Below are 22,663 nucleotides of genomic sequence, written 5' to 3'. Positions count from 1 at the left end.
GTCAGGATAGTGCGCAAGGGCATAGAAGGGAGCGGCTCAAGAAAAGAGAAGTGGAAACAGACAGCAAACTAGGCTGGAGAGAGACCTGAGACAAAGAGATCTGAATTATACGAGAGCCGACCAGAGGAAACACAAATTATGCAGTCAAGTGTCCCACATTTGGGGAAATCGCAGGAGCAGCACACCCAGAGTGCAATGGGTGAGCCTTGCCCTGAGAGAAGCACCTTCCTGATCATAGTATCTCACCTGGCAGGTAAGTAGGAGTTGGGCTAGAGCTGGGGAGGGTAGCTGTTCGGGCACCCCCCTGTCAAGTGAAGGAGATCCAACTGAGGCAGCACAAGGGAACTCTCGAAAGAAGAACAAGGCTAGAGGAAGATCTGAGACAAAGAAATCTAACTTTTACCAGAGCTGACCAGAGGAAAGCACAAACACAGTCCCCCACTACCACAAATAATGCAGTCGAGTTTCCCACATTTGGGGAAATCACAGGGGTCAGCATACCCAGAATGCAATGAATGAACCTCACCCTGGGAGAACAATCTTCATGACCATGGTAACTCCTATGCAAAATAAGTATGATTTGGGATAGGGCTGTGGAGGGCTGCTGCTCAGGCATATCTCTGTCAAGTAAAGGAGATTCAACTGAGGCAGCACAAGGGAACTCTCATCTGGGGACAACAACTGCAGGGAGAACACATATTTTCAAATGAACATGGGAGGGCAGAAGGCTGCCTAATACTGAAGCACCCCCAAACAACAAACCAAATGCAACAACTAGTACAAGCATTCCTGAGGGAAGGTCTGCAGAAGACGGATTTGCATACAGTGATGTCATCCAAGCAGTGGGCCAAAGTTGGCTGGAACCCTCATCTGCATATGAAAAGAGAAAAGGGGTATGCAGGGCATGGCGGCCTTTTGCGGCGCTTGGATGACCCTTAGTTTGCATTAAACACCCCCACCCTCCTTCGGTGTGGGGCTCATGTTGGCAATGCCCCAGCCCCTGAAGCATTCAAGCTGATTTCTTGCAGCAGCTGGGCACTGTAACAGCTCCAGAGCTGCTCTGTAAGGCAAGTAAAAGGGTGTGGGTCCTGCAGCACTACCTGTAGTTCACATTGTGCATTGGAAGGCACAAAGTAAGCAGACGGGGGAAGTCAGGATAGTGCGCAAGGGCATAGAAGGGAGCGGCTCAAGAAAAGAGAAGTGGAAACAGACAGCAAACTAGGCTGGAGAGAGACCTGAGACAAAGAGATCTGAATTATATGAGAGCCGACCAGGGGAAACACAAATTATGCAGTCAAGTGTCCCACATTTGGGGAAATCGCAGGAGCAGCACACCCAGAGTGCAATGGGTGAGCCTTGCCCTGGGAGAAGCAGCTTCATGATCATAGTATCTCACCTGGCAGGTAAGTAGGAGTTGGGCTATAGCTGGGGAGGGTCGCTGCTCAAGCACCCTTCTGTCAAGTGAAGGAGATCCAACTGAGGCAGCACAAGGGAACTCTCAAAAGAAGAATAAGGCTAGAGGAAGAAATGAGACAAAAAAATCTGACTTTTACCAGAGCTGACCAGAGGAAAGCACAAACACAGTCCCCCACTACTACAAATAATGCAGTCAAGTTTCCCACATTTGGGGAAATCACAGGGGTCAGCATACCCAGAATGCAATGAATGACCCTCACCCTGGGAGAACAATCTTCTTGACCATGGTATCTCCTATGCAAAATAAGTATGATTTGAGATAGGGCTGGGGAGGGCCGCTGCTCAGGCACATCTTTGTCAAGTAAAGGAGATTCAACTGAGGCAGCACAAGGGAACTCTCATCTGGGGACAACAACTGCAGGGAGAACACATATTTTCAGATGAACATGGGAGGGCAGAAGGCTGCCTAATACTGAAGCACCCCCAAACAACAAACCAAATGCAACAACTAGTGCAAGCATTCCTGGGGGAAGGCCTGCAGCAGATTGATTTGCATATGGTAATGCCATCCAAGCAGTGGGTCAAAGTTGGCTTCAACCCTCGTCTGCATATGAAAAGAGAAAAGGGGCGTGCAGGGCATGGCGGCCTTTTGCGGCGCTTGGATGACCCCTAGTTCGCATTAAACACCTCCACCCTCCTTCGGTGTGGGACTCATGTTGGCTATGCCCCAGCCCCTGAAGCATTCAAGCTGATTTCTTGCAGCAGCTGGGCACTGTAACAGCCCCAGAGCTGCTCTGTAAGGCAAGTAAAAGGGTGTGGGCCCTGCAGCACTACCTGTAGTTTGCATTGTGCATTGGAAAGCACAAAGTAAGCAGACGGGAGAAGTCAGGATAGTGCGCAAGGGCATAGAAGGGAGCGGCTCAAGAAAAGAGAAGTGGAAACAGACAGCAAACTAGGCTGGAGAGAGACCTGAGACAAAGAGATCTGAATTATACGAGAGCCGACCAGGGGAAACACAAATTATGCAGTCAAGTTTTCCACATTTGGGGAAATCACAGGGACAGCACACCCAGAGTGCAATGGGTGAGCCTTGCCCTGGGAGAAGCACCTACATGATCATAGTATCTCACCTGGCAGGTAAGTAGGAGTTGGGCTAGAGCTGGGGAGGGTCGCTGCTCGGGTACCCCCCTGTCAAGTGAAGGAGATCCAACTGAGGCAGCACAAGGGAACTCTCGAAAGAGGAACAAGGCTAGAGGAAGATCTGAGACAAAGAAATCTGACTTTTACCAGAGTTGACCAGAAGAAAGCACAAACACAGTCCCCCACTACCACAAATAATGCAGTCGAGTTTCCCACATTTGGGGAAATCATAGGGGTCAGCATACCCAGAATGCAATGAATGAACCTCACCCTGGGAGAACAATCTTCATGACCATGGTATCTCCAATGCAAAATAAGTATGATTTGGGATAGGGCTGGGGAGGGCCGCTGCTCAGGCACATCTCTGTCAAGTAAAGGAGATTCAACTGAGGCAGCACAAGGGAACTCTCATCTGGGGACAACAACTGCAGGGAGTACACATATTTTCAGATGAACATGGGAGGGCAGAAGGCTGCCTAATACTGAAGCACCCCCAAACAACAAACCAAATGCAACAACTAGTGCAAGCATTCCTGGGGGAAGGCCTGCAGCAGATTGATTTGCATATGGTAATGCCATCCAAGCAGTGGGTCAAAGTTGGCTTCAACCCTCGTCTGCATATGAAAAGAGAAAAGGGGTATGCAGGGCATGGCGGCCTTTTGCGGCGCTTGGATGACCCTTAGTTCGCATTAAACACCCCCACCCTCCTTCGGTGTGGGGCTCATGTTGGCAATGCCCCAGCCCCTGAAGCATTCAAGCTGATTTCTTGCAGCAGCTGGGCACCGTAACAGCTCCAGAGCTGCTCTGTAAGGCAAGTAAAAGCGTGTGGGCCCTGCAGCACTACCTGTAGTTTGCATTGTGCATTGGAAGGCACAAAGTAAGCAGACGGGAGAAGTCAGGATAGTGCGCAAGGGCATAGAAGGGAGCGGCTCAAGAAAAGAGAAGTGGAAACAGACAGCAAACTAGGCTGGAGAGAGACCTGAGACAAAGAGATCTGAATTATACGAGAGCCGACTAGGGGAACCACAAATTATGCAGTCAAGTGTCCCACATTTGGGGAAATCACAGGGGCAGCACACCCAGAGTGCAATGGGTGAGCCTTGCCCTGGGAGAAGCACCTACATGATCATAGTATCTCACCTGGCAGGTAAGTAGGAGTTGGGCTAGAGCTGTGGAGGGTCGCTGCTCGGGCACCCCCCTGTCAAGTGAAGGAGATCCAACTGAGGCAGCACAAGGGAACTCTCAAAAGAGGAACAAGGCTAGAGGAAGATCTGAGACAAAGAAATCTGACTTTTACCAGAGCTGACCAGAGGAAAGCACAAACACAGTCCCCCTCTACCACAAATAATGCAGTCGAGTTTCCCACATTTGGGGAAATCACAGGGGTCAGCATACCCAGAATGCAATGAATGAACCTCACCATGGGAGAACAATCTTCATGACCATGGTATCTCCTATGCAAAATAAGTATGATTTGGGATAGGGCTGGGGAGGGCCGCTGCTCAGGCACATCTCTGTCAAGTAAAGGAGATTCAACTGAGGCAGCACAAGGGAACTCTCATCTGGGGACAACAACTGCAGGGAGAACACATATTTTCAGATGAACATGGGAGGGCAGAAGGCTGCCTAATACTGAAGCACCCCCAAACAACAAACCAAATGCAACAACTAGTGCAAGCATTCCTGGGGGAAGGCCTACAGCAGATGGATTTGCATATGGTGATGTCATCCAAGCAGTGGGCCAAAGTTGGCTGGAACCCTCATCTGCATATGAAAAGAGAAAAGGGGTATGCAGGGCATGGCGGCCTTTTGCGGCGCTTGGATGACCCTTAGTTCGCATTAAACACCCCCACCCTCCTTCGGTGTGGGGCTCATGTTGGCAATGCCCCAGCCCCTGAAGCATTCAAGCTGATTTCTTGCAGCAGCTGGGCACTGTAACAGCTCCAGAGCTGCTCTGTGAGGCAAGTAAAAGGGTGAGGGCCCTGCAGCACTACCTGTAGTTTGCATTGTGTGTTGGAAGGCACAAAGTAAGCAGACGGGAGAAGTTAGGATAGTGCGCAAGGGCATAGAAGGGAGCGGCTCAAGAAAAGAGAAGTGGAAACAGACAGCAAACTAGGCTGGAGAGAGACCTGAGACAAAGAGATCTGAATTATACGAGAGCCGACCAGGGGAAACACAAATTATGCAGTCAAGTTTCCCACATTTGGGGAAATCACAGGGGCAGCACACCCAGAGTGCAATGGGTGAGCCTTGCCCTGGGAGAAGCACCTACATGATCATAGTATCTCACCTGGCAGGTAAGTAGGAGTTGGGCTAGAGCTGGGGAGGGTCGCTGCTCGGGTACCCCCCTGTCAAGTGAAGGAGATCCAACTGAGGCAGCACAAGGGAACTCTCGAAAGAGGAACAAGGCTAGAGGAAGATCTGAGACAAAGAAATCTGATTTTTACCAGAGTTGACCAGAAGAAAGCACAAACACAGTCCCCCACTACCACAAATAATGCAGTTGAGTTTCCCACATTTGGGGAAATCACAGGGGTCAGCATACCCAGAATGCAATGAATGAACCTCACCCTGGGAGAACAATCTTCATGACCATGGTATCTCCTATGCAAAATAAGTATGATTTGGGATAGGGCTGGGGAGGGCCGCTGCTCAGGCACATCTCTGTCAAGTAAAGGAGATTCAACTGAGGCAGCACAAGGGAGGACATCTTGCCTCTGTAAAGCCAGTTTGTGCAAGGAGAGATTGATTGATTCTTTTTTGGTGGGGGCCCAAACCAACCAGTCATTTCAGTCAGTCGTGTGGCAGACCCTGTCGCTGAAATGATGGGTTCGTCAATGTTTTTCTTTTCAATCTAAGCACCTGCAGTTTTCTGTAAGCATCTGCTTCGCTATGATGATCAACAAGTCACAAGGGAAAACACTCAGGGCTGGAGGCGTAGATCTTAGGACCAGCTGCTACAAGCATGGCAGAGGTGTCACTATCACTGGTGACACCCAGAGAGGCGGCGAGGGAGATTGTAATGCAGTGCGCGCAGATAAGCAGCGCAATGGTAAAAAGGAGGCATGGTCTCATAGGTAGGGGCGTGGCCTGAATCACCATTTTGTTGCTGCGGGTATCCCGGGGGTTGGGGGCTGCACCCGGGGACTAGTGTGTGAGTAGTGCTGGCTCCTGCACAGTGACAGAAACTTGGTGTTGCACGTAATGTCACAGTGAAACACCCATATTCTGTCACTGAAGAAGAGCCGGCACTTTGGTGTCACCCCCCTTGGCGGGTGACACTCGGGTGTGTGCCGCAACCCCGTTGTGATGCCACTGACCCATGGGAAGCTTTACGTGGCTTACCCATGTGTTAGTAGCCCCAAGCATCTTTTGTGTTAGTCCCTGAAGAAAAACTTCAAATATTGTTTATAATTTTGTAATCAATGGGCCTAATTCAGTAAGGATTGCACATTCTGCTAAGTAACAGAATTTGCAATCCTTTGGTTCGCATGCTGGGGCCACCCATCACAGGGCATGGCCACCCAGCATGCCGCCTCCCTTCTTGACCACGCTGAAATTGCAGTCTCAGTGCAGTTCAGCGTGATCATAAAAAATGGTTTAGCCTCCTGTTGGTGCAGACTGTACGTGTGCGCAGGAAGCCGCCACCATTTTTGTGATCGCAGCGGCTGCATGTGATGTCATGCAGCCGCTCTGACCACGCCTCCTGTTTCTCCGTTGAAGCCCTGCCCCCGCACCGCTCCATCTCCGACTTTGAAATGGAGTGTTGCTGACCCCCCCGCACCGATTGACAGTCAGAGGCGATCGCATTATCTGCGGGGTGCCACAGAAAATGCAGGCGCATGCGTATGCTCTTAGCAATTTTTGCAGTTGGATTGCTTATTGCAGGCGGGTGGGCTCGGAATTCTTAGCCTTTTCCTCGCACCCCCAGTTGCGGGAGAATGTGAAGGAGGAGCTGTTGACGGGTCACGTTCCGCTTGACTTGACAATTTTCTCACCAGCAGGTCTTTGAACCTCTGCAGACTTGTGTCTGCCGGAAAGAGAGATACAATGTAGGTTTTAAATCTAGGATCGAGCACGGTGGCCAAAATGTAGTGCTCTGATTTCAACAGATTGAATCCTGGTTAAGCGAATTAAGGGCTCCATCCACAAGTTCCACATGCCTAGTGGAATCGCTCTGTTTTAGCTCCTCCTTCAATGTCTCCAGCTTCTTCTGCAAAAGCCTGATGAGGGGAATGACCTGACTCAGGCTGGCAGTGTCTGAACTGACTTCACGTGTGGCAAGTTCAAATGGGTGAGCCTTGCCCTGGGAGAAGCAGATTGGTGCCCCTGCTTCAAAACAGGCTATTGCTCGCCGGATTTGTAACACGATTCAGCAAGCGCATTCTATGGCTGGATTGCAGTTACTGAAATCGGTCAAGGCCCATTCCACGAGGAAAGTGGGCTCTTCTTGGGCGGCTGCCCGAGGGGTCTCGGCACTACAGCTGTGTCAAGCTGCTACTTGGTCGGGTTCAAACACCTTTGCAAAATACTATAAGTTTGATACCCTGGCTGAGGAGGAACTCATGTTTGCTCAATCGGTGCTGCAGAGTCATCCGCACTCTCCCGCCCGTTTTGGAGCATTGGTATAATCCCCATGGTCCTTACGGAGTCCCCAGCATCCTCTAGGACGTTAGAGAAAATAAGATTTTAAACCTACCGGTAAATCTTTTTCTCGTAGACCGTAGAGGATGCTGGGCGCCCGTCCCAAGTGCGGACTACTTCTGCAATACTTGTATATAGTTATTGCTTCAATAAGGGTTATGTTATAGTTGCATCGGTCCTGCACTGATGCTATGTTGTTTTTTCATACTGATAACTGGGTAGTTTATCACAAGTTATACGGTGTGATTGGTGTGGCTGGTATGAATCTTGCCCTGGATTAACAAAATCCTTTCCTCATACTGTCCGTCTCCTCTGGGCACAGTTTCTCTAACTGTGGCATAGAGGGAGGAGCCAGTGCACACCCAGAACTAAAGTCTTTCTTAAAGTGCCCATGTCTCCTGTGGAGCCTGTCTATCCCCATGGTCCTTACGGAGTCCCCAGCATCCTCTACGGACTACGAGAAAAAGATTTACCGGTAGGTTTAAAATCTTATTTTCTACTTTATTCTTTTCTATCCTAGTTTATTACGACCAACTCTCATCGAAGGAGTTTGATATTCTACTACCTGCATGTAATTTAAATTGCTTAAATTGTTTATATGGTTGATTTGTCCTTCACAATCCATAATCTGCAACTTGTATGTACTTGTGTCATTGAAAATCTTATAATAAAAATGTATATATATTTAAAAAAAAAAGTTATAAGACATATGCATTCAATATTTGAAGAAACAAAATAAAATAAAGCTATCTATTGGGTTTCACTAACAAGCACATTGGAAGACTTGACTACTGTTAAAAGACATGCATTACATGGTATAGAGCCACAAACCACAATGTAGTAAAATAAAAACAAACTTACATGTGTATCAAACCTATGTGAGGCTTACATTGATAGTGCAAGATCAACACTCTATCAACTGTGCAAACTAGACTGCACATAAATGCCATAAAATTTATCTGAGATTTTAGTAAATAAGGCCCGTTGCTGTCCGGGTCACGCAGCCGTCACGGCCCGCCCCCATACGGTCCGGTCATGTCTGCGTTGTCCTGACTGTGCCCCCAAAATGGCGGCACAACGCCGCTGGCCCGACTCCTCCTGCCCAGTGACCGCCTCTGCCTGTCAATCAGGCAGAGGCGCTCACTGGGCAGAGATGCTGATCGCATCTCTGGCATGTGCCGGTGCACTGCGGCACCAGCACACACGCACTTCAGACCTGATCTCCTGTTGTGTGAATATGCACAGCAGGGATCAGGTCTGAATTAGGCACTATATACAGCTGTCAGTAAGGCAGGGATGTGCTGCTGCCAGTGAGGCAGGGATGTGCTGCTGGTAGTGAAGCAGTGATGTGCTGCTGTCAGCGAAGCAGTGCTGTGCTGCTGTCAGCGAGACAGGGATGTGCTGCTGTCAGCGAGGCAGGGATGTGCTGCTGTCAGCGAAGCAGGGATGTGCTGCTGTCAGCGAAGCAGGGATGTGCTGCTGTCAGCGAAGCAGGGATGTGCTGCTGTCAGCGAGGCAGGGATGTGCTGCTGTCAGCGAGGCAGGGATGTGCTGCTGTCAGCGAGGCAGGGATGTGCTGCTATAAGTGAGGCAGGGATGTGCTGCTGTCATTGAAGCAGGAATGTGCTGCTGCAGTGACGCAGAGATATGCTGCCCACTATCTCCCTATCACCCCTGCCTGAGTCACACACTTTCCCTGTCACCCCTGCCTCAGTTACCCACTATCTCCCAGTCACCGCTGCCTCAGTCAACCACTATACCTGCGATCCCTGCCTCAGTCACCCACTATACCAGTCACCCCTGCTTTAGTCACCCACTGTCACCCTATCACCCCTGCTTCAGTCACCCACTATCCCTGTCAACCCTGCCTCAGTCACCCACTATCTCCCAGTCACCCCTGCCTCAGTCAGCCACTATCCCTGTCACCCCTGCCTCAGTCTCTTACTGTCCCTGTCACCCCTGCCACAGTCATCCACTATCTCCCTATCACCCCTGCCTTAGTCATTTATTATCCCTGTCACCCACTTTCTTCCCATACTTACCCAACCCCTTCCTATCACCCCTCCCTCAGTAACCCACTATCTCCCTGTCACCCACTATCTCCCAGTCACCCCGGCCTCAGTCACCCACTATCTCCCACTCATACATGCTTCAGTCACCCACTATCTCCCAGTCATCCCTGCCTCAGTCACCTACTGACACCAGTGCAGACATTTCTGCTGCGGCCTCTCCACTCGTGCTGTGTCCCTCTGACAGATTTACTGACGGTCTGTCCCCCATAAGCCGGTGTGTCTGTGGGTACTTGGTACATGTGTGTCAACATGTCAGTGGCTGAATGTTTTTCCCAAGAGGAAACTATATTAGGAATGCATACATATGATGGTGGCCCTGTTGGCACCACCAATAACTGACTGGGTAAATGTTTCAGTAATATCAGAGTAAGGTTGGATAAATCTGTGTCCCAGACACAGACGTAGAGAATAGATGTGATGTTCATGGCTATGTTTCTTTTCCCTCAGGCCCCGCGGGGTCGCAAAAATGTTATTTTGCCCAGTTACTACACACTGATACTGACACGGATACTGATTCCTATGTCGACCATAATGTTTCCTGATTAGATCCAATATTGGCAAGGAGCATTCAGTACATGATTGTGGATATTAAGGACATATTAAAATCACTGAAGACCCTGCTGTTCCTGACAAAGGGGTCTATATGTATGTATATATAGATATATAATGAAAGCTGATGTAACGTTCCTCCATCTCTGTTTGAGAAAGTCTGGGCCAGCTCGACAAGATGGTTTCAAATCCCCAAAAGGATTCTGGTTGTTTATTCATTTCCCGCCGCGGACAGAATAAAGTGGGAGTCACCCCCTGTTCTGCACGGGGCCCTCTAACAAATCCAGCGGATCGTATGCAGGAAGCTACATTATTTCTAGTTATGTAACCACGGGTACATTACTTAGACCTGCCATTACATGTGCATGGGTGAGTAGTAGTATTCAAGAATTGGTCGAATACCTTGTCATCCGATATAGATACCCTGGAGAGATGGGATACTCCTTACGTTGTATCATATCAAGGACACTGCAGCATACTTACTTGAGACTGCAAGGGATATAGGACTCTTGAGTTCACGGGCCAATTTCATTACAGTCTCGGATAGGAGGGCATTGTGGATTCACCAAGAGAATGCTGATGCTGACTCCAAGAAGAAAGGGAGTCTCTTCCCTATGAAGGTGAAGCCTTGTTTGGTGACTGCCTAGTTAATTTGATCTCGGCAGCTCCCGCAGGTAAGTCAACCTTCTTGCCCTATGTTCCCTCCCAACGGATGAAGACGCATCATTATCTGATGCAGTCATTTCGGCCCAATAGATATGCAAGAAGTTAAGATTCCCCTTTCTTTGCAGGTAGAGGAAGGAGAAGAGAGAAGAGGTCTGCATCCTCTTCAAGATCGCAGGAGCAGAGATCATCCTCTGCTTCTGCCAAATCCACTGCATGACGCTGGGGCTCTCTTGCAGGAGCCCGCACCAGTGGGGGCACGTCTAAAACTCTTCAGTCAGTTCTGGATTCATTCGGACATGGACTCGTGTGTTTTACAAATAGTGTCCCAAGGGTACAAACTGGGGTTTCAAGATGTTCCCCCTCACCGATTGTTCAAATCGGCCTTAGTCAGCAGGGAGAAGGTTTTTATTCAAGCCTCTTCGTGGTCCCTAAGCCGGACGGCTCAGTCAGACCAATCTGAAATCTGAAATCCCTCAATTTCTACCTAAGGAAATTCAATTTCAAGATGGAATCTCTCAGTGCAGTGATCTCCAGTCCGGAGGAAGGAGATTTCATGGTTTTAGTAGACATAAAGGATGCCTACTTACATGTTCCCATTTAGCCTCTGCATCAAGCTACCTGAGGTTTGCAATTCAGTATTGTCATTACCAATTTCAGACATTGCCGTTTGGTCTGTCCACGGCTCTGAGGATTTTCACCAGGGTGATCGCAAGCAAGGAGTAACAATTATCCCGTACTTGGATGATCTCTTGATAAAGGCGAGATCCAGGGACCAGTTAGTGCAAAACATTGCACTCTCCCTGACAGTTCTTCAACAACATGGTTGGCTCCTAAACTTGCCAAAATCGCAGTTGGTCCCAATGACGCGGTTGTTGTTTTTGGGAGTGATACTGGACACAGAAGAGGTTTTCTTCCAGTGGAAAGGCTCTGGAGATCCAGAGTCTGGTCAAACAAATTCTGAAACCAGCAAGAGTGTTAATCCATCAATGCATTTGGTTGCTGGGGAAGATGGTTGCGGCCTACAAGCCCATTCAGTTTGGCAGGTTCCATGCCAGAGTGTTCCAGTGGGACCTGTTGGACAAGTGGTCCGGATCCCACCTACACACGCACCGGAGGATAATCCTGTCTTCCAAGACCGGAATCTCACTCCATTGGTTGCTGCACACTCAGTTCTCACCTCCTAGAGGGGCGAAGGTTCGGGATCCAGGACTGGATCCTAGGGACCATGGATGCAACCCTCCGAGGCTGGGGAGCAATCACACAGGGGGAAAACGTCCAAGGAAGATGGTCAAGTCGGGAAAGTTGTCTCCACATAAATGTTCTGGAGTTAAGGGCCATTTAATAACTGCAGACACAGTACGCACTGGGACGGGTGCCCAGCATCCTCTACGGACTAAGAGAAAAGGATTTACCGGTAGGTATTAAAATCCTATTTTCTCTAACGTCCTAGAGGATGCTGGGGACTCCGTAAGGCCCATGGGGATAGACGGGCTCCGCAGGAGACATGGGCACTTTAAGAAAGACTTTAGTTCTGGGTGTGCACTGGCTCCTCCCTCTATGCCCCTCCTCCATACCTCAGTTTGATACTGTGCCCAGTGGAGACTGGGTGCTTTTCAGGAGCTCTCCTGAGCTTTCTGACAGAAAGTATTTTGTTAGGTCTTTAATTTTCAGGGAGCACTGCTGGCAACAGACTCCCTGCATCGAGGGACTGAGGGGAGAGAAGCAGCCCTACTCTCCGAGTTGCAAGGTCCTGCTTCTTAAGCTACTGGACACCATTAGCTCCAAAGGGATTAGCTCCAAAGGGATTGGTACGCAGGATCTCACCCTCGCCGTCCGTCCCCCTCGCAGAGCCGGAAGATAGAAGCCGGGTGAGTATGAGAAGAAAAGAAGACTTCAGAGGCGGCAGAGGACTTCATGATCTTCATTGAGGTAACGCACAGCACTGCAGCTGTGCGCCATTGCTCCCATACACCTCACATACTCCGGTCACTGTAAGGGTGCAGGGCGCAGGGGGGGCGCCCTGGGCTGCAATATAAACCTCTTTTTGGCAAAAATATAACATATATACAGCTGGGCACTGTATATATGTATGAGCCCCCGCCAATTGTACAGTTTAAGCGGGACAGAAGCCCGCCGCCGAGGGGGCGGGGCTTCTCCCTCAGCACTCACCAGCGCCATTTTTTCTCCACAGCACCGCTGAGAGGAAGCTCCCCGGACTCTCCCCTGCTTATACCACGGTAGACAAGAGGGTTGAAAAGAGAGGGGGGGGGGGCACATAATTCGGCGCAAATTACATACAGCAGCGCTACTGTGCAAACATTAAGTTACTGTGCTATTCCTGGGTTATATAGCGCTGGGGTATGTGCTGGCATACTCTCTCTCTGTCTCTCCAAAGGGCCTTGTGGGGGAAATGTCTTCAGTAAAAGTATTCCCTGTGTGTGTGGTGTGTCGGTACGCGTGTGTCGACATGTCTGATGAAGAAGGCTATATTAGAGACTAGCGGGAGCAAATGAACGTGGTGTCTCCGCCGACACCTGATTGGATGGATATGTGGAATGTTTTAAGTGCTAGTGTAAACTCATTGCACAAAAGATTAGACAAGGCTGAAGCTTTGGGACAGTCAGGGTCTCAACCCATGCCTGATCCTATGTCGCAGGGACTGTCAGGGTCTCATAAGCGCCCACTATCCAGATTGTTGACACAGATACCAACACGGATTCTGACTCCAGTGTCGATTACGATGATGCAAAGTTACAGCCAAAATTGGCAAAATACATTTGATATATGATTATGGCAATAAAAAATGTTTTGCACATCACAGAGGAGCTCCCTATCCCTGACAAGAGGGTACATATGTACAAGGGAAAGAAGCCTGAGGTAACCTTTCCCCCCTCACACGAGCTGAACGAGTTATGTGAAAAAGCTTGGGAATCCCCTGCAGATTACCAAAAGGATTCTTATGGCGTATCCTTTCCCATCAACGGATAGGTTACGATGGGAATCCTCCCCTTGGGTGGACAAAGCATTAACACGCTTATCCAAGAAGGTAGCCCTCCCGTCCCAGGATACGGCTACCCTCAAAGAGTCTGCTGACCGCAAACAGGAGATTACCCTGAAGTCCATTTATACACATTCAGGTACCTTACTCAGACCGGCAATTGCGTCGGCCTGGGTGTGTAGTGCTGTAGCAGCATGGACGGATACCCTAGATAAGGCTACTATTATTGCCTCTGGGGCATATAAGAGATGCTGTCCTATATAAGTGTGTATGCAAACTACAGGTGGTGCTGCAGGGCTCACACCCTTTTACTTGTCTTGTAGATCAACTCTGGAGCTGTTACTGGGTCCAGCTGCTGCAAGAAATCAGCTTGAATGCTTCAGGGGCTTGGGCATGGCCAACATGAGCCCCACACTGATGGGGGTGTATAAAGCGATCTAGGGGTCATCCAAGCGCAACCCCACAAAGGCCGCCATGCCCTGCGTGACCATTTTCTCTTTTCATATGCAGACGAGGGTTGAAGCCAACTATGCCCATTGCTTGGATGACATCACCATATGCGAATCCATCTGCTGCAGGCATTCCCCCAGGAATGCTTGCACTAGTTGTTGCATTTGGTTTGTTGTTTGGGGGGTGCTTCAGTATTAGGCAGCCTTCTGCCCTCCCACATTCGTCTGAAAATGTGTTCTCCCTGCAGTTGTTGTCCCCAGATGAGAGTTAGAAAAAAAGCAATTGTTTCCCCAGCACACTGAATGGATAACAGTAACCAGATATAAATCCCACATAATAATAGAATTCAGAGATCTTCGTTACACATATTTGCGCAAATGTGTGGTTAAGCCCCAAAGCCGCATCAAGGCCTCTCTGTATATTTGGGGTCCCTAGCGCTATATCTAGGTGCAGGGTGTGGCACCCCAAAACACCAGAATGAGCCAGAAAGCACAGCGTGACATACCAGTGTAAAAAACTATAGTGTTAATAAATTAGTATTTAGGAAGCCGAAGCTATAGAGGGGGTGATATAAACATGAAATGTAATTAAAATAGAGAAATAGTGTTAGAAAATTAATAAGTGAAAAGTGTTAATAGAATGTAAAGGTATGCCACACTAAAGCCATCCAGCTCAGCCAGTCCAGAGGCACCACACCTCACACCTCCATTACCCCAATCTGGGTCTAATATTAACCAGCAAGGAGTCACATGATTTTAGTAAGGAGCCATTATCATGTGACTCCTTGCTGGTTAATATTAGACCCAGATTGGGGTAATGGAGGTGTGAGGTGTGGTGCCTCTGGACTGGCTGAGCTGGATGGCTTTAGTGTGGCATACCTTTACATTCTATTAACACTTTTCACTTATTAATTTTCTAACACTATTTCTCTATTTTAATTACATTTCATGTTTATATCACCCCCTCTATAGCTTCGGCTTCCTAAATACTAATTTATTAACACTATAGTTTTTTACACTGGTATGTCACGCTGTGCTTTCTGGCTCATTCTGGTGTTTTGGGGTGCCACACCCTGCACCTAGATATAGCGCTAGGGACCCCAAATATACAGAGAGGCCTTGATGCGGCTTTGGGGCTTAACCACACATTTGCGCAAATATGTGTAACGAAGATCTCTGAATTCTATTATTATGTGGGATTTATATCTGGTTACTGTTATCCATTCAGTGTGCTGGGGAAACAATTGCTTTTTTTCTTGCTCAGAAATACCCCTTCCTTTCGAGCACCTGAATGATATCACTAAGCTAATTGAGCATTTACCAATCTATATATCCCAGATGAGAGTTCCCTTGTACTGCCTCAGTTGAATCTCCTTTACTTGACGGAGGTGTGCCTGAGCAGCGGCCCTCCCCAGCCCTATCTCAAATCATACTTATTTTGCATAGGTGATACCATGGTCATGAAGATTGTTTTCCCAGGGTGAGGTTCATTCATTGCATTCTGGGTATGCTGACCTCTGTGATTTCCCCAAATGTGGGAAACTCGACTGCATAATTTGTGGTAGGGGGGGGGGGCTGCATTTGTGCTTTCCCCTGGTTGGCTCTGTTATAATTCAGATCTCTTTGTCTCAGGTCTCTCTCCAGCCTAGTTTGCTGTCTGTTTCCACTTCTCTTTTCTTGAGCCCCTCCCTTCTATGCCCTTGCGCACTATCCTGACTTCTCCCGTCTGCTTACTTTGTGCCTTCCAACGCACAATGCGAACTACAGGTGGTGTTGCAGGGCCCACACCCTTTTATGTGCCTTACAGAGCAGCTCTGGAGCTGTTACAGTGCCCAGCTGCTGCAAGAAATCAGCTTGAATGCTTCAGGGGCAGGGGCATGGCCAACATGAGCCCCACACCGAAGGAGGGTGGGGTGTTCAATGCGAACTAGGGGTCATCCAAGCGCCCCTTTTCTCTTTTCATATGCAGATGAGGGTTCCAGCCAACTTTGGCCTCTGCTTGGATGACATCACCGTATGCAAATCCGTCTGCTGCAGACCTTTCCCCAGGAATGCTTGCACTAGTTGTTGCATATGGTTTGATGTTTGTGGGTGCTTCAGTATTAGGCAGCCTTCCGCCCTCTCATGTTTATCTGAAAATATGTGGTCTCCCTGCAGTTGTTGTCCCCAGACAAGAGTTTTCATGTGCTTCCTCAGTTGAATCTCCTTAACTTGACGGGGGTGTGCCCGAGCAGCGGCCCTCCACAGCCCTATCTCAACACATGCTTTTCTTGCGTATGAGATCTCTTGATCATGAAGATAGTTCTCACAGGGTGAGGTTCATCCATTACATTTTAAAGTAGGAAGGTACAAATTACATATTCAAATTACATATATGTGCTGGATTCAAATGTTTTCCCCCATTCCTTTCTCAATTGTGCCCATCAGCAGCTATTCTAATGTTGCTGCCAATGGTTGTGACACATTCATTTCTTCTGTGGGGTACACTGGACTCCACAAGGATTCACATTGGGTGTAGAGTAGGATCTTGATCTGAGGCACCAACAGGCTCAAAGCTTTTGACTGTTCCCAAGATGCTCAGCGCCCCCTCCTCTATAACCTCGCTTCCATGAACAGGGAGCTCAGTTTGTAGTTGGTGCCTTCAGTAGCAGGCCACTTAACAGGGGGCTGCCTCAGGCAGCCTATTCTTAGCTATTAATTTTGACAAGAAAAGAAGAACTTTTTTTTATAAGAATCTACAACGGCTGCAGCAGGCTAGGTCTAATAGACATCTTTACTGCAGCTCCATCACTCCCAGCGGCGCAGTATACTCCCGTGCCCTGGTTGCTGGGTCACTGCAGCGGAGGCTCCGGTTTCTTCCTAAGGTCAGTCACACACACACCGCCCTCCGGGATCACGAGTCCGCTGATGAAAGGGAGGTAAGGTACTTCTGTGCCCGCACTATACCGTGATCCAGCGTGGCTGTAGGGGGCGGGCCATGTGCGCACTGGCGTGGACACTGATTACTGGGCAGCCGCTCCACTAGCCACCAGGGACAGTTAAGGAGCACAGCTCTGGGGGGTTTTCTCTTATATTAACCCCATTTTGTACTACCCGCAGTGCATTGTGATAGGTACTAGAGCCTGATTCAGGTTGGATTGCAATCGCAATAAGCAATCCAACTGCAAAAATTGCTAAGAGCATACACATGCGCCTGCATTTTCTGCGGCACCCCGCAGATAATGCGATCGCCTCTGACTGTCAATCGGTGCTGGGGGGGGGTCAGCAACACTCCATTTCTAAGTCGGAGATGGAGCGGTGCGTGGGCAGGGCTTCAAAATGGGGTCGGCAACGGAGAAACAGGAGGCGTGGTCAGAGCGGCTGCATGACATCACATGCAGCAGCTGCGATCACAAAAATGGTGGCGGCTTCCTGCGCACACATACAGTCTGCACCAACAGGAGGCTAACCTATTTTTTATGATCACGCTGAACTGCACTGCGACTGCAATTTCAGCGTGGTCAAGAAGGGAGGCGGCATGCTGGGTGGCCCCAGCATGTGAACCAAAGGATTGCAAATTCTGTTACTTAGCGGAATTTGCAATCCTTACTGAATTAGGCCCATTGATTACAAAATTTATTTGTAAATATTTGAAGTTTTTCTTCAGGGACTAACACAAAATATGCTTGGGGCTACTAACACATGGGTAAGCCACGTAAAGCTTCCCATGGGTCAGTGGCATCACAATGGGGTTGCGGCCCACACCCGAGTGTCACCCGCCAAGGGGGGTGACACCAAAGTGCCGGCTCCTCTTCAGTGACAGAATATGGGTGTTTCACTGTGACATTACGTGCAACACCCAGTTTCTGTCACAGTGCAGGAGCCAGCACCACTCACACACTAGTCCCCGGGTGCAGCCCCCAACCCCCGGGATACCCGGAGCAACAAAATGGAGATTCAGGCCAACAGGCCACACCCCTACCTATGAGACCATGCCTCCTTTTTACCATTGCGCTGCTTATCTGCGCGCACTGCATTACAATCTCCCTCGCTGCCTCTCTGGGTGTCACCAATGATAGTGACACCTTTGCCATGCTTGTAGCAGCTGGTCCTAAGATCTACGACTCCAGCCCTGAGTGTTTGCCCTTGTGACTTGTTGATCATCATAGCGAAGCGGATTCTTACAGAAAACTGCAGGGGCTTAGATTGAAAAGAAAAACATTGACGAACCCATCATTTCAGCAACAGGGTCTGCCACACGGCTGACTGAAATGACTGGTTGGTTTGGGCCCCCACCAAAAAAGAAGCAATCAATCTCTCCTTGCACAAACTGGCTCTACAGAGGCAAGATGTCCACCTCATCATCCTCCGATTCCTCACCCCTTTCACTGTGTACATCGCCCTCCTCACAGATTATTAATTCGTCCCCACTGGAATCCACCATCTCAGATCCCTGTGTACTTTCTGGAGGCAATTGCTGGTGAATGTCTCCACGGAGGAATTGATTATAATTCATTTTGATGATCATCATCTTCTCCACATTTTCTGGAAGTAACCTCGTACGCTGATTGCTGACAAGGTGAGCGGCTGCACTAAACACTCTTTTGGAGTACACACTGGAGGGAGGGCAACTTAGGTAGAATAAAGCCAGTTTGTGCAAGGGCCTCCAAATTGCCTCTTTTTCCTGCCAGTATACATACGGACTGTCTGACGTGCCTACCTGGATGCGGTCACTCATATAATCCTCCACCATTCTTTCAAAGGTGACAGAATCATATGCAGTGACAGTAGACGACATGTCAGTAATCGTTGCCAGGTCCTTCAGTCCGGACCAGATGTCAGCACTCTCTCCAGACTGCCCTGCATCACCGCCAGCGGGTGGGCTCGGAATTCTTAGCCTTTTCCTCGCACCCCCAGTTGCGGGAGAATGTGAAGGAGGAGCTGTTGACGGGTCACGTTCCGCTTGACTTGACAATTTTCTCACCAGCAGGTCTTTGAACCTCTGCAGACTTGTGTCTGCAGGATCGAGTACGGTGGCCAAAATGTATTGCTCTGATTTCAACAGATTGAATCCTGGTTAAGCGAATTAAGGGCTCCATCCACAAGTCCCACATGCCTAGCGGAATCGCTCTGTTTTAGCTCCTCCTTCAATGTCTCCAGCTTCTTCTGCAAAAGCCTGATGAGGGGAATGACCTGACTCAGGCTGGCAGTGTCTGAACTGACTTCACGTGTGGCAAGTTCAAAGGGTTGCAGAACCTTGCACAACGTTGAAATCATTCTCCACTGCGCTTGAGTCAGGTGCATTCCCCCTACTTTGCCTATATCGTGGGTAGATGTATAGGCTTGAATGGCCTTTTGCTGCTCCTCCATCCTCTGAAGCATATAGAGGGTTGAATTCCACCTCGTTACCACCTCTTGCTTCAGAGGATGGCAGGGCAGGTTCAGGAATGTTTGGTGGTGCTCCAGTCTTCGGCACGCGGTGGCTGAATGCAGAAAGTGGCCCGCAATTCTTCGGGCCACCGACAGCATCTCTTGCACGCCCCTGTCATTTTTTAAATAATTCTGCACCACCAAATTCAATGTATGTGCAAAACATGGGACGTGCTGGAATTTGCCCAGATGTAATGCACGCACAATATTGGTGGCGTTGTCCGATGTCACAAATCCCCAGGAGAGTCCAATTGGGGTAAGCCATTCTGCGATGATGTTCCTCAGTTTCCGTAAGAGATTGTCAGCTGTGTGCCTCTTATGGAAAGCGGTGATACAAAGCGTAGCCTGCCTAGGAATGAGTTGGCATTTGCGAGATGCTGCTACTGGTGCCGCCGCTGCTGTTCTTGCTGCGGGAGGCAATACATCTACCCAGTGGGCTGTCACAGTCATATAGTCCTGAGTCTGCCCTGCTCCACTTAACCACAGACAAGTGGACATTGGGTACAACTGCATTTTTTAGGACACTGGTGACTCTTTTTCTGAGGTCTGTGTACATTTTCGGTATCGCCTGCCTAGAGAAATGGAACCTAGAGGGTATTTGGTACCGGGGACACAGTACCTCAATCAAGTCTCTAGTTGCCTCTAAATTAACGATGGATACCGGAACCAAGTTTCTCACCACCCAGACCTGAGTTATCCGCTTTGCAGCAGGATGACTGCTGTGATATTTCAACTTCCTCGCAAAGGACTGTTGGACAGTAAATTGCTTACTGGAAGTAGTACAAGTGGTCTTCCGACTTCCCCTCTGGGATGACGATCGACTCCCAGCAGCAACAACAGCAGCGCCAGCAGCAGTAGGCGTTACACTCAGGATGCATCGGAGGATTCCCAGGCAGGAGAGGACTCGTCAGACTTGCCAGTGACATGGCCTGCAGGACTATTGGCTCTCCTGTCTAAGGAGGAAATTGACACTGAGGGAGTTGGTGGTGTGGTTTGCAGGAGCTTGGTTACAAGAGGAAGGTGGTCAGTGGACTGCTTCCGCTGTCATCCAAAGTTTTTGAACTTGTCACTGACTTATGATTAATGCGCTGCAGGTGACGTATAAGGGAGGATGTTCCGAGGTGGTTAACGTCCTTATCCCTACTTATTACAGCTTGACAAAGGCAACACACGGCTTGACACCTGTTGTCCGCATTTGTGTAGAGGATGCATACCTTCATGTCCCCATTTATCCACCTCATCAGGCGTACCTCAGATTTGCGGTACAGGACTGTCATTGCCAATTTCAGACGTTGCTGTTTGGTCTCTCCATGGCCCTGAGAATTTTCACCAAGGTAATGACGGAAATGATGGTGCTCCTGTGCAAGCAAGGTGTCACAATTATCCCGTACTTGGGCGATCTCATAAAAGCGAGATCAAGAGAGCAGTTGCTGAACAGCGTATCACTTTCACTGAAAGTGTTACAGCAACACGGCTGGATTCTCAATATCCCGAAGTCGCAGTTGATTCCTACTATTCGTCTGTCTTTCTTGGGCATGATTCTGGACACGGACGAGAAGAGGGTTTATCTCCTGATAGAAAAGGCCCAGGAACTCATGACTCTTGTCAGGAACCTATTGAAACCAAAACAGGTGTCAGTGCATCACTGCACTCGAGTCCTGGGAAAGATGGTGGCATCATACGAGGCCATTCCATTCGGCAGGATCCATGCGAGGACTTTCCAATGGGACCTACTGGACAAGTGGTCCGGGTCACATTTACAGATGCATTGGTTGATCACCCTGTCCCCCAGGGTCAGGGTATCACTCCTGTGGTGGCTGCAGAGTGCTCACCTTCTCGAGGGACGCAGATTCAGCATTCAGGGCTGGATCCTGGTGACCACAGACGCAAGCCTCCAAGGTTGGGGAGCAGTCACACAGGGAAGAAATTTCCAAGGTATTTGGTCAAGTCAAGAGACTTGTCTTCACATCAACATCCTGGATCTAAGGGCCATATACAATGCCCTACGTCAAGCGGAGACCTTACTTTGCGACCAACCGGTTCTGATCCAGTCAGACAACGTCACCGCAGTGGCTCATGTAAACCGCCAAGGCGGCACAAGGAGCAGAGTGGCGATGGCACAAGCCACCAGAATTCTTCGCTGGGTGGAGAATCACGCAAGCGCACTGTCAGCAGTGTTCATTCCGGGAGTGGACAACTGGGAAGCAGACTTCCTCAGCAGACACGACCTACATCCGGGAGAGTGGGGACTTCATCAGGAAGTCTTTGCACAGATTACAAGTCAGTGGGAACTGCCACAGATAGACATGATGTTGTCCCGGCTCAACAAAAAGCTACAGAGGTATTGCGCAAGGTCAAGAGACCCTCAGGCAGTAGCTGTAGACGCCCTAGTGACACTGTGGGTGTTCCGGTCGGTCTATGTATTTCCTCCTCTTCCTCTCATACCCAAGGTGTTGAGGATAATAAGACAAAGAGGAGTGAGAACAATCCTCATTGTTCCAGATTGGCCACGGAGGACCTGGTATCCGGATCTGCAGGAAATGCTCACAGAAGATCTGTGGCCTCTCCCTCTAAGACAGGACCTGTTGCATCAGGGGCCCTGTCTGTTCCAAGACTTACCGCGGCTGCGTTTGACGGCATGGCGGTTGAATGCCGGATCCTAGCATTCCGGTTGAGGTCATCCCTACGCTGATAAAGGCTAGGAAGGATGTAACGTTAAAACATTACACCGTATATGGCGAAATTATGTTTCTTGGTGTGAGGCCAGGAATGCTCCTACGGAAGAATTCCATCTGGGCCGTTTCCTTCACTTCCTACAAACTGGAGTGAATTTGGGCCTAAAATTAGGCTCTATTAAGGTCCAGATTTCGGCCTTATCCATTTTCTTTAAAAAAGAATTGGCTTCTCTTCCAGAAGTTCAGACTTTTGTAAAAGGAGTGCTGCATATTCAGCCTCCTTTTGTGCCTCCGGTGGCACCTTGGGACCTTAACGTGGTGTTAAGTTTTCTAAAATCACACTGGTTTGAACCACTTAAAACAGTGGAGTTAAAATATCTCACATGGAAGGTGGTCATGTTATTAGCCTTGGCTTCGGCTAGGCGAGTGTCGGAATTAGCGGCTTTGTCACATAAAAGCCCATATTTGGTATTCCATGTGGATAGAGCGGAATTGCGGACCCGTCCTCAATTCCTACCAAAAGTGGTCTCATCTTTTCATATGAACCAACCTATTGTGGTGCCTGTGGCTACGCGTGACTTGGAGGATTCCGAGTTACTTGATGTGGTCAGGGCTTTGAAAATTTACGTGGCCAGAACGGCTAGA

General features: G+C 49.2%; 9 non-coding genes and 2 pseudogenes across 9 annotated transcripts; 1 reads left to right on the top strand and 10 right to left on the bottom strand.

Moving 5' to 3' along the window:
* Positions 1 to 98: 98 nt before the first annotated feature.
* Positions 99 to 261, bottom strand: LOC135020100 (U1 spliceosomal RNA). The gene has a single exon (XR_010217583.1). It is a non-coding gene; the product is annotated as a U1 spliceosomal RNA (small nuclear RNA).
* A 152-nt stretch (positions 262 to 413) lies between these two features.
* LOC135020022 (U1 spliceosomal RNA) lies at positions 414 to 577 on the bottom strand. The gene has a single exon (XR_010217507.1). It is a non-coding gene; the product is annotated as a U1 spliceosomal RNA (small nuclear RNA).
* A 692-nt stretch (positions 578 to 1,269) lies between these two features.
* Positions 1,270 to 1,411, bottom strand: LOC135020181 (U1 spliceosomal RNA; annotated as a pseudogene).
* Positions 1,412 to 1,563: 152 nt separating this feature from the next.
* Positions 1,564 to 1,727, bottom strand: LOC135020072 (U1 spliceosomal RNA). The gene has a single exon (XR_010217556.1). It is a non-coding gene; the product is annotated as a U1 spliceosomal RNA (small nuclear RNA).
* A 671-nt stretch (positions 1,728 to 2,398) lies between these two features.
* On the bottom strand, positions 2,399 to 2,561 carry LOC135020130 (U1 spliceosomal RNA). The gene has a single exon (XR_010217607.1). It is a non-coding gene; the product is annotated as a U1 spliceosomal RNA (small nuclear RNA).
* A 152-nt stretch (positions 2,562 to 2,713) lies between these two features.
* On the bottom strand, positions 2,714 to 2,877 carry LOC135020056 (U1 spliceosomal RNA). Its single transcript, XR_010217540.1, has one exon. It is a non-coding gene; the product is annotated as a U1 spliceosomal RNA (small nuclear RNA).
* A 698-nt stretch (positions 2,878 to 3,575) lies between these two features.
* Positions 3,576 to 3,711, bottom strand: LOC135020182 (U1 spliceosomal RNA; annotated as a pseudogene).
* A 152-nt stretch (positions 3,712 to 3,863) lies between these two features.
* Positions 3,864 to 4,027, bottom strand: LOC135020058 (U1 spliceosomal RNA). The gene has a single exon (XR_010217542.1). It is a non-coding gene; the product is annotated as a U1 spliceosomal RNA (small nuclear RNA).
* A 671-nt stretch (positions 4,028 to 4,698) lies between these two features.
* LOC135020151 (U1 spliceosomal RNA) lies at positions 4,699 to 4,861 on the bottom strand. Its single transcript, XR_010217627.1, has one exon. It is a non-coding gene; the product is annotated as a U1 spliceosomal RNA (small nuclear RNA).
* A 152-nt stretch (positions 4,862 to 5,013) lies between these two features.
* On the bottom strand, positions 5,014 to 5,177 carry LOC135020242 (U1 spliceosomal RNA). Its single transcript, XR_010217694.1, has one exon. It is a non-coding gene; the product is annotated as a U1 spliceosomal RNA (small nuclear RNA).
* A 10,186-nt stretch (positions 5,178 to 15,363) lies between these two features.
* Positions 15,364 to 15,530, top strand: LOC135020040 (U1 spliceosomal RNA). Its single transcript, XR_010217525.1, has one exon. It is a non-coding gene; the product is annotated as a U1 spliceosomal RNA (small nuclear RNA).
* The last annotated feature ends 7,133 nt before the right edge of the window (positions 15,531 to 22,663 follow it).

The sequence above is a fragment of the Pseudophryne corroboree genome, unplaced genomic scaffold (assembly GCF_028390025.1).
Source record: "Pseudophryne corroboree isolate aPseCor3 unplaced genomic scaffold, aPseCor3.hap2 scaffold_345, whole genome shotgun sequence".
Classification (NCBI taxonomy): domain Eukaryota; kingdom Metazoa; phylum Chordata; class Amphibia; order Anura; family Myobatrachidae; genus Pseudophryne; species Pseudophryne corroboree.
Note: the sequence above shows the minus strand (reverse complement) of the source record. Positions and strands in the feature narration are given on the sequence as shown.